Source organism: Pagrus pagrus (assembly GCF_965226575.1).
Source record: "Pagrus pagrus genome assembly, chromosome: 13".
Lineage (NCBI taxonomy): Eukaryota > Metazoa > Chordata > Actinopteri > Spariformes > Sparidae > Pagrus > Pagrus pagrus.
In genome coordinates this window covers 15691294-15705147 of record NC_140197.1, presented here as the reverse complement: position 1 = coordinate 15705147, position 13854 = coordinate 15691294, and the positions used below count along the sequence as shown (strand labels likewise).

General features: G+C 39.2%; 1 gene segment (V, D, J or C); it reads right to left on the bottom strand.

Moving 5' to 3' along the window:
* Positions 1-11669: 11669 nt before the first annotated feature.
* On the bottom strand, positions 11670-13296 carry LOC311268484 (immunoglobulin heavy variable 7-4-1-like). The segment is given in 3 exons: positions 13248-13296; positions 13035-13151; positions 11670-11986 (listed from the first exon to the last, which is right to left on the bottom strand).
* Positions 13297-13854: the final 558 nt, after the last annotated feature.

Below are 13854 nucleotides of genomic sequence, written 5' to 3'. Positions count from 1 at the left end.
CTATTACATATTGCACGCATCACAGACACACAAGGACAGTCACTGTATATAGTATGCTAATAGATTTTATTATATTTTTATTCAACTGTTATTTCATTCTTTGCTACTTATTTTCCCTCTGTACTGCTGTGTTACCTGTGAATTGCTCACAAGGGGGAACAATAAAGGAACATCTTATCTTATCTTATGTAAAGAATGAAAAAATTAAAAAAAACAAAAAAATATTTTGTGTTTTAAAATACAGAGTTTTGACAACTGTATGTTTCTTTGATCAGACCTGGACTGCTGTGCTGTTGGCTGTTTGTAAGGGGGTGATTGTTACGGTTATACATTTGTTTTTTCTTGTGTTTTTAATGGTTATTGTAGTTGGTAAATAATCATTCTCCTTAATTTTTCACGATTTTGATAAAAAAATAACCACAAAAGAGAAAAGGAAAGAAAACGCAACACTGTCTCATCCCAGTGGAGTAAAGATGAGTACTGTAGGTTTTTGTACAGCTGCTCAACCAACTCCAGTCACTGTGGCTGTCGAGCACAATAATAAACAGCAGAATCTTCCGTCTTCAGACTGTTCATCTGCAGATACACCTGCTGTCTGCTGTTGTCTCTGGAGATGGTAAACCGGCCTTTGACTGACTCAGAGTAGAATTGTTGGCTGTCATCAGTATAAGTCCAGGCGATCCACTCCAGTCCTTTTCCAGGAGCCTGTCTGATCCAGTGCATCCCATAGCTGCTGAATGTGAATCCAGAGGCTGTACAGGTCAATCTGTGAGATTCTCCAGGCCTTTTAACCACTGGTTCAGATTCTGTCAGAGTCTGACCATCGACACCTGTTGAGACAAAAAAATATATGTGTGTCATTGGCTTGGCAGCACAAATTAAAGTAATCTAAAATTAAGACCTAGACTTTCACCTGCCCAGCAGATAGTTAAAAGCAGCAGTCCTGTCCTATAGTCCATCATGTTAAACTGTGTGTCCACTGTTCTCTGTCATCCTCTCTGCAGTCAGATAAGTAGAGGAGGAAGACATCTGAGTTTTGCATTGACTCCTCCTCACAGGGAGGAACTAGATTTGACTTGGATCTCAGTTACTGTTTGGTGAAACTTGAGAATGATTGTTGACTGTACATAATTCATTACAAGGGAATCTGTTTTATATCAGCTTGGCTGGTGCAACGATGTGACAGTGATCCTACAGCATTGTTCTTCTGTACAAGTTTAGCAAGGCGGTGAGAGAAGCTAAACTACAGTACTCTGAGAAACTCCAACATCAGTTCTCAGCCAATGACTCTGCTGCTACTGTCTAGAGTGGGCTCAGGAAGATTACAAACTATGAACCTACAGCCCCCCGACATCCCCATGACACCCTTCATGAGCCCCACCCCAGGATCTCCCCCTCCCCCATCTCGGCAGGAGCACCTGCTTTTCCACAATGACCCACCTCTGTGCCCTCCACCGCCCCACCACAATGACACCTCTCTCCCCCTCTACCACAGTGACAACTCTCTTCATCCTGGAGAGGGATGTCAACTGACTCTTTAAGAGACAGAACCCCCGAAAAGTAGTGTCTCTCCATCTACTTATGACCTCTGTGGTAGTGAAGTCCTCTGAGCGCCTTGTTCTGTCCCACCTCAAAACCATCACCAAACCATTACAGGACCCCCTGCAGTTCGCCTACAGAGCAAACAGGTCTGTAGACGATGCTGTGAACATACATGTAGCGCTCCACTACATCCTCCAGCATCTGGACTCCCCAGGAACCTACGCCAGGATCCTGTTTCTGAACTTCAGCTCTGCTTTCAACACCATCAACCCGGCTCTGCTACAGGACAAGCTCTCCCAGCTGAGCGTGCCCGACTCCACCTGCAGGTGGATCACAGACTTCCTGTCTGAGAGGAGGCAGCACGTGAAGCTGGAAAAACATGTCTCTGACTCACGTACCATCAGCACTGGACCCCCCAAGGCTTTGTTCTTTCTCCTCTGCTCTTCTCCCTGTATACCAACTGCACCTCCAATCATCAGTCTGTCAAACTCCTGAAGTTCGCGGACGACACCACCATGATTGGATTCACCTCAGATAGGGATGAGGCAGCCAACAGGTGGGAGATTGACCATCTGGTGATTTGGTGCAGCGAGAACAACTTGGAGCTCAATGCTCTTAAAACAGCGGAGATGACTGGCAGGGACAGGGGCAGACGGGTGGGTTAGTGTTAGACTCACTTACATTACATTAATGTAAGTTTTTTAATTTTTACATTGCAATATCAATGTACACCTTCTTTAAAATCAGTCACACTCTATTTATATTCACACTCTATATTTTTATAGTTTTATTATGTTAGTACTTTTAGTATTGTTTGTTGTTTTGCACCTACAGACCTTCCTTGTATGTGCAAACTTACTTGGCAATAAAAGCAGTTCTGATTCTGATTCTGAAGAGAAACTCTTGCATGTTTAGTAGTACTGTATTTGCGCAGCTGTTTGACAAACACATCATTTAAGTTGGTTGCCCCTCATTATAAAGCACTGTGCATCAATATGATCAATTTAACAATACCACTAAAGTGAGTGTTTTTATTTATATTTTAAAAGGAAAAACAACAAATGCTGTTCCTTGTGTTGTAATGTTGATTGTTGATGTAGGTGTTTATGAGGCATACCTTTTTTAGGACATCAGGGGAAAGAAAACTACAGTAGGACAAAAAATCATTAAGTTTCATGTTTGTTTAGATAAAGAGCTTTAAAAAATGCAGTAGAGCTGAAATATTGTTGTCATTATTTCACACACATATTGTGAGTCAGACACAAAAGACACTTTTTGGAAAAAAATCCATTCAATGTTATTATTATTGAATATTTCAAAAAATAAACAGGTCATGTTTCTTCTTCATTGCTGAATGTGTCTGTTCCTCTTTACTGTAACAGTGCACTGGTGTTGAAATCATTCATGGTCTGAGGGCTCCTCCTCTGGTGGCTTCATGTTACAAGTGTTCAGGCACTGAGGGGTTTTTGTTCAGGTCTACTGATGGTTTGTGTTATTGTGTCTCTCTGGCACAGTAATACACAGCAGTGTCTTCAGGCTGCACATTCTGTCCATTTAGAGTCACTGTGTTGCTGGAAGAGTCTGTGTTGATACTGAACTTGTTCTTCAGTGAATCTTTGTAGGATGTGGAGGATCCAACTCTCATCCCAATCCAATCCAGTCCTTTCCCTGCAGGCTGTCTGATCCAAGCTGTCCAGGAGCCACTAACAGAATAAGAGACCTGACAGGTGATGGTCAGACGTTGACCTGGCTGCACAGTCACAGAGGCTGGCTGTGTCAACTGTTCACACTTCACACCTGTTAAAAAAAGAAAATGTTTTGTAACAAATGATCAAGTTAAACTCCAAAAGAAGAACTGTTGACTTTGACAAATCCAGAGAGACTCACATCCAGCTGCCAACAGCAGCAGCAGAGCTACAGAAAACATGGTTGATGTTGAAACTGACGTGCTGTGAACTCCACTGACAGCCTGATGTCAAGTTTTTATAGCTGAGTAACAAGGAAGCTCACTGAGTTTGCATAGAATCAAACACATGAAACATCAATGTTGGTCTGACTGGAGCCAATAGAAGAGTCTGTTGACTGTTATTATATCTGCAGAGTGAAAACATGCCTGGAAATCACCTCTGCTTTACATATGATATTTTCATTTCATTACACACTCAACTTACATAAATGAAACAGCTGTAAATGATTATCACAACTATTCTCACTGTGAATATTATATGAACCATAGATAATGGAAAACATATTCTTTAAAATCAACATTACAATATCAGTGATGATGTGTCGTGGAAACAAAAGGAGAAATCACCAAGAATGTTGCTTTCTATAAGACATGTTTACAGTGTGTTCAGCATGTTTTCAAATCATTAAAACACTTTAAATATGATGTGAGCTGTTTTCCTGAGATCATTTATTTACTGTCAGCACCTCCTACATCACATTTAAGATTAACTTCAAATGTAAGAACAGCTTGTTGTAGTTGCAGCATTTGATCACTTAGTGTACTTCCTGTATTTGCAGCAAAGTGACAACAGGCAGCATCATGTAAACAGTATGGAAACTTCTGTCTGATGCTGCTGGTTGGCATGAAAGGTTTTTAATAATTTCAGTGTCAGCAGATGTTTGAAGACATACAGAGAAACTTGGAGCCTCGAGAGGAAAACAGCTGCTCAGGAAGTGAAACCTGTGAGACAAAATGCAAAAACTACATCTTAGTGTTGAGTCAGTCAGTTAATATCAATGAGAACACAGAGTCTCCTTTAAGTAACAGAGGAGAGAGAAACTTGTCACTGACTGCCCTCTAGTGATTTTATACAAGAAACTGTAACACTATTTATGTCTTTCATATTATGATTTATTTAGATTTTACAAATTTAGAGACATTGTTGCCTCTTAATTTGTAGAAATGTTTAAATTTTGTAGTAGTTTATTTCAGTGAAATGACAAAGCATATTGTTGTGCTGTCTTTGGGCCTTAATGTTTACTGTCAATATTTCTCAGTAGCAGTTTTAGAAATATATTATGTTTGATATAAAATATTCATGCTTGGGCTCTTCCAGTCCAGTAAAGATGAGTACTGCAGGTTTTTGTACAGCTGCTCAACCAACTCCAGTCACTGTGGCTGTCGAGCACAATAATAAACAGCAGAATCTTCAGTCTTCAGACTGTTCATCTGCAGATACACCTGCTGTCTGCTGTTGTCTCTGGAGATGGTAAAACGGCCTTTGACTGACTCAGAGTAGTAGATGTAGCTACTGCCATCACTGCTGATATAAGCGAGACACTCCAGTCCTTTTCCAGCAGCCTGTCTGATCCAAGCAGTACCATAATTGCTACTGAACCCTGAATATGTGCAGGTCAGTCTGTGGGATCCTCCAGGCCTTTTAACTGCTGGTTCAGACTCAGTCAGTGTTTGACCCTCAGTACCTACAGACAGTTAAACAGCTCATTAGTTACTGTAATGCAGCCATGTTGTCTTTGTTGCAGGAGATTTGTCAGAAAAACAATCATTGTTCTTACCTGCCCAGTTAATAGACAGGATGAGAAAAACAACCAGATAATCAGGTGTGATCATTGTAAAAGCCAGTTGTCTCTGTCCAGTCTACAGTGTGTATGTCAGTGATTCAGTCTCTGTCCTTCACTCTGCAACACATATGTAGAGATGAAGAGATCAGAGTTTTGCATCGACTCCTCCTCCTCACAGAGAAACACACCACATCTCACACACCTCTGGATAACAAACGGCTTTAGAACATCATTCCTGTATAATGGTTATAATTGTGATGTTTTAAAATTATGAAGATGTTTTTTAGTTTATTCAACAGTGGTGTTTATTCATGCACAAATAAGATTTATTCATTTTGTTGCCATACATATACTACATACATGTCCAAATATATTCTCAACACCTGCTGTTAAAAAACAAAAGTGGACACATTGATAGCCATCATTATTGTAGAAAAACACATGTTAAATGTAACACTGAGAAACAGGAAGTCACGAACCACAACATCAGCTGTTGTTTTCATATGATCCATGCATGTGAGTGTTTTGAGTCACTGTCATACTCTCCTAAGTTAGTGTCATCTGACTTTATATGTTCTGCTGCCACCTGTAGGCCTTCGAAACAAATCCTTCCTTTAACCAGTGTGTGTGTTTGGCACAGTAATACACAGCAGAGTCCTCTGGCTTTAAGTTGGACAGTCTCAGATACACCATGCTGTTGGTATTATCTCTACCGATTTTTGCACGAAACATTTTCAAGCTACAAACCATTAAAACAAATACAAAGACTGTCTGAGTCATTTTGTGAGCTACAGAGCTTTTAAAATCAGTATGTATGACGAACTGCAAAAAACTATATCAGAGCATCAACTATCAGTCAGTTAATATCAATGAGAACACCAGATCTGAGAGTCTCCTTCACAAATACAAATACTCCTCCAGTGATTATAGACAGGAAACTATCATCAAACCTCACTTTAGATTCCACATAATCTACTGACAATATTGTGTCTTAATTTAGAGAAATGATGAGTATTTGAAGTAGTTTGGCCAACCACATTGTAGTGCTGTCTTTTGCCCACTAAACCTCAAATTGTGTTACATTGTGTATTTTTTAAAATGTGTTCAATGTTTATTTATAATATTTCTCAGGAACATTTTTAAATATTCAGGTAAAATATATTATACGTAACATAAAAGGCTGTACTGGTCCAGTAAAGATGAGTACTGTAGGTTTTTGTACAGCTGCTCAACCAACTCCAGTCACTGTGGCTCTCGAGCACAATAATAAACAGCAGAATCTTCAGTCTTCAGACTGTTCATCTGCAGATACAGCTGCTGTCTGCTGTTGTCTCTGGAGATGGTAAACCGGCCTTTGACTGACTCAGAGTAGTAAGTGCTCGTAGATTGTATGTAGGCAATCCACTCCAGTCCTTTTCCAGGTGCCTGTCTGACCCAGGCCATATAGTAGCTGCTGAATGTGAATCCAGAGGCTGTACAGGTCAATCTGTGAGATTCTCCAGGCCTTTTAACCACTGGTTCAGATTCTGTCAGAGTCTGACCATCAACACCTGTTGAGACAAAAAAAATATATGCGTGTCATTGGCTTGGCAGCACAAACAAAAGTAATCTAAAATTAAGACCTATGTAGACTTTCACCTGCCCAGCAGACAGTTAAAAGCAGCAGTCCTGTCCTATAGTCCATCATGTTAAACTGTGTGTCCACTGTTCTCTGTCATCCTCTCTGCAGTCAGATAAGTAGAGGAGGAAGACATCTGAGTTTTGCATTGACTCCTCCTCACAGGGAGGAACTGGATTGGACTTGGATCTCAGTTACTGTTTGGTGAAACTTGAGAATGAATATTTACTGTACATGATTCATTCCTTCAAGAGAAACTCTTGCATGTTTAGCAATATTTGTGCAACTATTTGACAAACTCATAATTTAAGTAGGTTTCCCCTCATTATAAAGCATTGTGCATCATGTCAAGAATTTGACAATAGATCAAATTATGTTTATTTTTTTTGTTTAAAGAGCTTTTTAAAATGCAGTTATGAAATAATAGTTTTATTATTTCACTTACATATTGTGAGTCAGACAGAAAGTGTCTCTATTCTATATTAATATTATCTAATATTTTCATAAACCAGTTCATGTGTTTTTACTTCTTCATTTCATTGCTAAATGTGTGTTACATGCTCCCCCTCTGCACGCCAGGATGTGTCACTGTGGCTGGTGATTGGCCTCTTGCCTTGCCAGGTGATAGCAGTCTGGCTGATTGGGAAAATCCAATAAGAGGGGGTCGGGCACTAGGCTCTGCTCTCTTGCTCTTACTTCATTCCACCTGACGCTGACCAGGGATGCAGTCAGTCGGCCAGGAGGCTGGCTGTGGTTTTATGTTTCTTTGTTTTTGTTTTATGTTCAGCTGATGGGGGGGGTCATAACAATGTGTCTGTTCCTCTCTTTACTGTAACAGTGAACTGGTGTTGAAACATTAGTGGTCTGAGGGCTCCTCCTCTGGTGGTTTCATGTTACAAGTGTTCAAGCACTGAGGGGTTTTGGGGGGGCTCATTGGGCAGGTGTGAACTTTTCCCTTGTGATGTCTCATCATAGAAAAACAAACTAAGAGGTTAATGTTGTTCATGTGTATGAATGAATGGACAAACAGCAATGACTCATAAACTCAGTTTTTTGTATATAAATTAAAGACTTTTGAGCACATACAATTTAATTTAAACTATCACTATATTTGCGTCTAACAGGTTAGATTAGATAGATATCTTGATAAGAGCTGTAAAAGGGTGCAGAAAAGTTTTTATTAAAAAAAGAGTGCTCCTTGCACGGGACTTTTACTCTTCTAACATTTGTCAAAGATGTAAAAGGTCCTGACTTTAGAAGTTTTCTGGGAGATTTTGGACGGCCAAACAAAATATCTTTTTGATTTTTTTGTGACAAATTGGCAATTTAACAGTTTGGATAAAATAAAGTGATACTGAGACAACTGAATGTTTCCAGTGTTGGTAAATGGAGGAAGTAGTTTTTGTATGACTCTCCTGTTATTGTCTCTCACTGTGTCTCTCTGGCACAGTAATACACAGCAGTGTCTTCAGGCTGCACATTCTGTCCATTTAGAGTCACTGTGTTGCTGGAAGAGTCTAAGACAACACTGAACTTGTTCTTTAGTGAATCTTTGTAGCGTGTTGTGGATCCAACACTCATTCCAATCCACTCCAGTCCTTTCCCTGCAGGCTGCCTGATCCAAGCTGTCCAGTAGCTGCTAACAGAATAAGAGACCTGACAGGTGATGGTCAGACGTTGACCTGGCTGCACAGTCACAGAGGCTGGCTGTGTCAACTGTTCACACTTCACACCTGTCAAAAAAAGAAAATGTTTTGTAACAAATGATCAAGTTAAACTCCAAAAGAAGAACTGTTGACTTTGACAAATCCAGAGAGACTCACATCCAGCTGCCAACAGCAGCAGCAGAGCTACAGAAAACATGGTTGATGTTGAAACTGACGTGCTGTGAACTCCACTGACAGCCTGATGTCAAGTTTTTATAGCTGAGTAACAAGGAAGCTCACTGAGCTTTGCATAGAATCAAACATATGAAGCATCAATGTTGGTCTGACTGGAGCCAATAGAAGAGTCTGTTGACTGTTATTATATCTGCAGAGTGAAAACATGCCTGGAAATCACCTCTGCTTTACATATGATATTTTCAGTTCATTACACACTCAACTGTAACATTTTGAAAATGTCCCTGTATTTACAGAAAAGAAATGGCTGTAAATGATTATCACAATTATTCTTAATGTGAATATTACATGAACCATAGATAATGGAAAACATATTCTTAAAAATCAGCATTACAATATTAATGATGATGTGTCATGGCAACTATAAGCCATGTTTACAGTGTGTTCAACATGTTTTCAAATCATTAAAACACTTTACATATGATGTGAGCTGTTTTCCTGAGATCATTTATTTACTGTCAGCACCTCCTACATCACATTTAAGATTAACTTCAAATGTAAGAACAGCTTGTTGTAGTTGCAGCATTTGATCACTTAGTGTACTTCCTGTATTTGCAGCAAAGTGACAACAGACAGCATCATGTAAACAGTATGGAAACTTCTGTCTGATGCTGCTGGTTGGCATGAAAGATTTTTAATAATTTCAGTGTCAGCAGATGTTTGAAGATATACAGAGAAACTTGGAGCCTCGAGAGGAAAACAGCTGCTCAGGAACTGAAACCCGTGAGATAAAATGCAAAAACTACATCTGAGTGTTGAGAGTCAGTCAGTTAATATCAATGAGAACACAGAGTCTCCTTTAAGTAACAGAGGAGAGAGAAACTTGTCACTGACTGCCCTCTAGTGATTTAATACAAGAAACTGTACAATTATGTTTTTCATTCATATTATGACTCATTTAGATTCCACACAATTCAGAGACATTATTGCCTCTTAATTTGTAGAAATGTTTAATTTTGCAGTAGTTTTATTCCAGTGACCACACTGTTGTGTTGTCTTTGGGCCTTTTATCAACAAATAACCTTTATTGTGTTTTGTTTCATTTAATGTTTACTGTCAATATTTCTCAGGAACAGATTTAAAAATATAATTTAATTGTGTATGATATAAAATACTTCCTGCTTGGGCTCTTCCAGGCCAGTAAAGATGAGTACTGTAGGTTTTTGTACAACTGCTCAACCAACTCCAGTCACTGTGGCTCTCGAGCACAATAATAAACAGCAGAATCTTCAGTCTTCAGACTGTTCATCTGCAGATACAGCTGCTGTCTGCTGTCGTCTCTGGAGATGGTAAACCGGCCTTTGACTGACTCAGAGTAGTAGATGGTGCTACTGTAAATATAGGCGATCCACTCCAGTCCTTTTCCAGGAGCCTGTCTGATCCAGTGCATCTCGTAGCTGCTGAATGTGAATCCAGAGGCTGTACAGGTCAATCTGTGAGATTCTCCCGGCCTTTTAACCACTGGTTCAGATTCTGTCAGAGTCTGACCATCAACACCTGTTGAGACAAAGACATGTGTGCCAAGCGTTACCGTGGCAGCACAAATAAAAGTTATCTAAAATTAAGATCAGTGAAGATGTTCACCTGCCCAGCAGACAGTCAAAAGCAGAGGTCCTGTCCTATAGTCCATCATGTTAAACTGTGTGTCCACTGTTCCCTGTCATCCTCTCTGCAGTCAGATAAGTAGAGGAGGAAGACATCTGAGTTTTGCATTGACTCCTCCTGTGTGTGTGACGATGATATAGATTTTTCAAATTTTCTCAAACATCAACAGAGTCACTGCCTCGAAATAAACATACAAATCTTTACTTACTTAAATGTGTTCAGCCACATAGATTTAGGAATTTAGTCCCTGATTTTTGCTGAAACTGAAGGATGAATGTTCACCATACACATCATGTGGAGACATTAGTGATCAATTTTACAATGCTACTTGAGTGGGTGCCGTTCACTACATTTAATAGGGAAAAAACATAGGTTGACAAATGTTCATACTGTTGATTTTCTTTTTTTAAAAAGTGTTCAATATTCAAACCAATTTCTGGATGAAAACACCAGTGTGAATAAAAAAAATGTTTCGTGGAAGATGAAGAACTTTGAATAATGATCTTGTGAGCTGAAATAATGCTGTCAATAATTCACATAAATATTGAGAGTCAGACAGAGAACTTTAGGAAAATGTCTGCTATATTCAATATTATGTTATTAGGTCTTATAATGAACAATGTAATATTCATTTTACTTTTCAGTACAACTTATGTCTGATACTCTTTTTTACTGTAAAAGTGAACTGGTGTTGAAATAATTCCTGGTCTGAGGGCTCCTCCTCTGGTGGCTTCATGTTACAAGTGTTCAGGCACTGAGGGGTTTTTGTTCAGGTCTACTGATGGTTTGTGTTATTGTGACTCTCTGGCACAGTAATACACAGCAGTGTCTTCAGGCTGCACATTCTGTCCATTTAGAATCACTGTGTTGCTGGAAGAGTCTGAGCTGATACTGAACTTGTTCTTTAGTTAAACTGTGTGTCCACTGTTCTCTGTCATCCTCTCTGCAGTCAGATAAGTAGAGGAGGAAGACATCTGAGTTTTGCATTGACTCCTCCTCACAGGGAGGAAACATTTCCCTGATTTATTTTAGCAACACACCAAAATGTGAAATTTGGTTCAGGAATCTGTCACATTTCCAAACAGCATTCATTCAGACAAATTCACATATAATTTGTCTCAGTGTATAGAGTATTTTTTAAATTTGTTGAATTGTCATTTTATCATGTTAAACAATCCACCAATAATCTGAATGTTTGTTGGGGGAATTTATGACATTAAGAGTTTGTACTTATGTAGATGGCATTAGAAATATAGTGTTATTTAATATTTTGACAAATGAAGGAACTCTGTTATGTGAGTGACGTAACATAAAGAGAATAAATATTATTCATGAGTTTACAGTAAACTCTGTGGTAATCCAATGTGGATATATCAAAGTGGTTTTGCAGGTGTTGAGTAAACCCAGATGTCATGAAGATCACATGTTTGTTGTCTGTGGAGGTTTTTGTGCAGCTGCTCCACTGTCTTCAGTCACTGTGTCTCTCGAGCACAGAAGTAAACAGCAGAATCTTCTGCTGTCAGGCTCCTGATGCCAAGGTACTGAGTGCTGCTGGACACGTCTTGAGTAAAAGTAAAACGGCTTTGAAAGGAGCTGGCATAGCTCGGAGTGTTTGTATTCGTGTTAATCCACCCAATCCACTCCAGAGCTTTCCCTGGCTTCTGTCGTATCCAGTTAATAGCGTAGCTCGTCATGCTATAACCAGATATGATACATGACATCTTCACTGTGTCTCCAGGTCTTTTCACCTCAGAGGCAGACTGGTCCAGTTTGATCTCACTCCAAACTCCTGTAAGAAAAGAAAATGTGATCATTATCCAACTAACTTGTAAATCACAGGTCAAAAGAAGTAAAGCAGAATGAATTTTCTCACCATGAATACTAACTACAAATAATAAACTCCAGATGATTGTATTTCCCATTCTGTGATAAACACTGTAGTTCAGAGCTCTCTGATCTCAGTGTTTCAAATATATCTCAAGCTGTCACAGGTTTCTGTCACAAGTTACTGATGGTGTGTTTATAAGAGAAGAGTTTGCATAGACCTCCTCTACAGGTTTAAAGAGGGAACATGTGACACACACACATTTTCATAAGTAGAGTAACAGCAGACACTGTAGAAAAAAGTCCTGGCAACTCATTTCTGGACTGATGGTGTCATGGGAAAAAAAAAATCATTGTTCTAAATGACAATCTTTAACTCAAGATGTGAAAGTTTAGAGCATTTTTCAGCTTGGCAAAATTACAACAGGGAAATGTGCATCCTATTTGTGTATTTGTGAAGAAATACAGCTACTGTTTAAGTTGAAGTTAAGTTATGAAATGTTTTTCCATTTTGTCAAGGCACTGGAATACATAACAATAAATAAAAAAAAAAACATGTCACATGCATCTTGTATTGAGGGAAATTCAAGTTTCTCTATGTCTCTTCTACACTGAGAACTTAGATCTATCATTCTCAACTCTTCTTCTGTCGACCAGTAACACAAAAATGCCTCAATGATTCAGTGAATTACATGAAGATTCATGTTTTAGGAACTCATCAGTCAGCACTGTCTGTATTAATTTTAGCGTTTATGTGTGTGGTTGAGTCACATGGTCTCTGGGTATTTGTGCAGGTCTGTTGGTGGTTTGTATCACTGTGGGCTGACGTACACAGTAATAAACAGCTGTGTCCTCAGGCTGCAGATTCTGTCCTGTTAGAGTCACAGAGCTGGTAGAAGTGTGTGTGTGGTAAAGGAACTTGTTCTTCAGAGCATTATTTTGGTAAAGGTATCCTCCACCCGACCGACTCACTATCCAGTCCATTGGTTTTCCTTCACACTGTCTGATCCAACCTGTTGCATAGCTGCTATCAGTCAAAGAATAACCAGAGACCTGACAGGTGATGGTCAAAGACTGTCCAGGCTGCACAACCATTGAGTCTGGCTGGATGAGATCAATACTGTTCACACCTGTGGAAACACAAATCGACATTATCTCCATCATTCATCTGACTATTCAGTGTTTCTAATGTGTTTATTAGTGTGAATCCACTGAAAGCTCCTCACAGGATCCAGCAGCCAGCAGCAGCAGCAGCAGCAGAGCTACAGAGAACATGGTTGGTATTGAAGGTGATCTGATGGGAGCTTCTCTTCTTCTGCTGCAGCTGACAGCATGATATCAAGTCTTTATAGCAGACTGTGAGGAAGTTCACTTTGCATATTGAAACACACTGACAGGATATAAAAGGAGCATCAAATCTCCTCTCACAAACATTCAAAAACATAGAGTTGTGTTGTCAACAATTATTGTGTTAATGATTTTGAAAGTAAAATTGATTTTTTTTTTTTTATTCTTCATTAACCTTCTAATAAGTCAGATGAAAACACATTCACATAAAGAGAATACTTGAGTACTTATGTTAGAACACCAGACCTATAATTGATTACTTTCTGAATCAAGTAGTTTTATTGAGATCATGTTTCTGTGTGATTAATTTCTGTTGATATAAACAGCAGAAAGTAAAGTTTCAACTTTTTTTGACATGTTGAGTTTTTGTACAGCGTTGCTGCTTCCTGTGTCACTGTGGCTCTCGAGCACAATAATAAACAGCAGAATCTTCAGTCTTCAGACTGTTCATCTGCAGATACACCTGCTGTCTGCTGTTGTCTCTGG